The sequence below is a fragment of the Mizuhopecten yessoensis genome, unplaced genomic scaffold, assembly GCF_002113885.1.
Source record: "Mizuhopecten yessoensis strain PY_sf001 unplaced genomic scaffold, ASM211388v2 scaffold9651, whole genome shotgun sequence".
NCBI lineage: Eukaryota > Metazoa > Mollusca > Bivalvia > Pectinida > Pectinidae > Mizuhopecten > Mizuhopecten yessoensis.
The window spans coordinates 1,714,516-1,717,016 of NW_018408154.1; positions in this window are offsets into that span (position 1 = coordinate 1,714,516).

Consider the following 2,501-nt stretch of genomic DNA (forward strand, 5'->3'; position numbering starts at 1 on the left):
TGAACATATTGAAAACAACGTAGATATTTGGGAGCAGTGATAGTGAGGCGTGAATATATTGAAAACAATGTAGACATTTTTGGGGCAGTGATGGTGAGGGTAAACATATTGGAAACAATGTAGATATTTTTTGGGCGGTGATAGTGACGGTAAATGTTATAGAGTCTGGTAATGAAGTGACTAGCATTGTCATACTGTAGGTAAAAGTCACAGAGTTTGATGATGAGGTGACCAGTATTGTCATAGTGTAGGTAAATATTATATACCTGAAACAAAATGAATTTCTTGTAATATAGCTAATTTCAAGTTCTGGTAACCAAATGGCACTTTCAAAGACAAAAACATCATCAGTTTATCTGAATGTGAAGTGTTGGCAAGCATTTTATTTTCTTCTTTAAAGCTCGAGTACAAAATCGATTGAAACTGGTCGGCTTGAAATGATCACATTTACAGCCGTACGAAAGTCGATTATCTGCTGACATAGAAAACCACGAGGACTGTGAATGTTTAAATAAACCTTTCATTTTTATGAAGATCATGACATTTTTCATTTTCGTTTGACAGTTTCAGATTGGACGAATGCTACATGAAGTTGCAGGTACATCATGTAGATACGTGGTGCTGTGAAATCCCTCCACAACTGTAAATCAGCAGGTCAAGGAATTAGTACATAACGACCCTATACAGGTACTTCATGTAGATACGTTGTGCTGTGAAATCCCTCCACAACTGTAAATCAGCAGGTCAAGGAATTAGTACATAACGACCCTATACAGGTACATCATGTAGATACGTTGTGCTGTGAAATCCCTCCCCAATTGTAAATCAGCAGGTCAGGAAATTAGTACATAACGACCTTTATTGACATTTTGTTACATTTGTATATACAGGTATAATACGTGTACCTGATGCCTGGTCAAATGGGGTTATCATACCAATATACAAACAGAAAGGCGATCCTAGTCTACCTGACAATTACAGACACATTACCATACTAAGCTCTATAGGGAAACTATTCAACACTGTTTTGAATAATCAATTAACACTTTGTGTTGAAACTGACGATATTTTATCTGAAACCCAGGCCGGTTTTCGAAACGGTTACTCGGTAACGCACCATTTATATACCGTATATTCTGTAATTACTTATTTAAGATGTCCTTATAAAGTACTTTTTGTACTTTTATCGATTTAAGTAAGGCTTTTTATCATGTATGGAGATCCGGACTTTGGTCTTAGATTCTGAATTCTGGAATATCAGGAAAATGTTTTTTCAAAAGTACCAAAACATAAAATCATGTGTTAAACATAATGATAATGTATCGCAATGTTTTTATTGTCAATCTTGTGTACGACAATCAGGTGTACGCTAAGGGGAAAATATATCTCCTCTGCTATTTGCCATTTTTGTTAATGACCTTGAGAAAACCTTTCATGCTCAAAATTGTCATGGTGTTGCTATATGTGATAACATTTTAACAGAACATTTAAAGATACTAGTTTTATTATATGCTGATGATACTGTCATCTTTCCTGAAAATACAACTCACATGCAGAAATCTTTATCAAATTTTCAAGAATACTGTGTACAGTGGAAATTGTCAGTTAACACAAGCAAAACTTATGTCATTATTTTTGGCTCTAAATGTCGCAGGTTACCGAATTTTCTGTTTATTTGATAATGGTCAGAACTTCAAGAGATACTCGATTGCTATAAATATCTTGGATTAGCTTTTTCTAAAACTGTTCCTTTTTACTGGCAAAGAAGAATATAAAAAGATCGGGCCCCTAAGGCTATGCTGTTATAAAAATCAAGGATCCGCAATATAAATTTGCCAATTGATTGTCAGATTAAACTTTCTGATCAAACATTTTTACCAATAGTGTTATATGGTTGTGAGATTAAAATTGCTCAATTATTGAAAAAGTGCATACGGATTTTCTCCGAAGTATTATTAATGTCAAAAGCAGTTCACCTTTATACATGTCATATGGTGAATTGGGACGTTTTCCTCTAGCAGTTTATATCAAGAGTCGTATTATAGGTTTCTGGCTTAAATAATAAATGGTAAGCAAAACAAATGATCTTACCGTATATAAGTGGACTCATAACCATCAATGGTTAACTTTTGTTGAGAATATTTCCAATGAGACTGGCTTCAGTCACAAAACATCATCGACCAGTATAAGAACCTCGGGTTATTATAGAAAGACTCTAAAGTCCGTATTTACAACTACGGCATGATACAGTGTAACGTTCTGGTAAAAGTGTATGTTATAGAATGTTTAAAAATCATATCAATCTAGAACCCTTTCTTTTGATCTTACCGAAAAAATACGAAACACTCTCATACGTTATTGAGCATGTAGCCAACAACTTCATGTTGCTGTTGGTAGGTAGGGAAATGTTAGAACGACTTCATGTTGCTGTTGGTAGGTAGGGAAATGTTAGAACGACTTCATGTTGCTGTTGGTAGGTAGGGAAATGTTAGAACGACTTC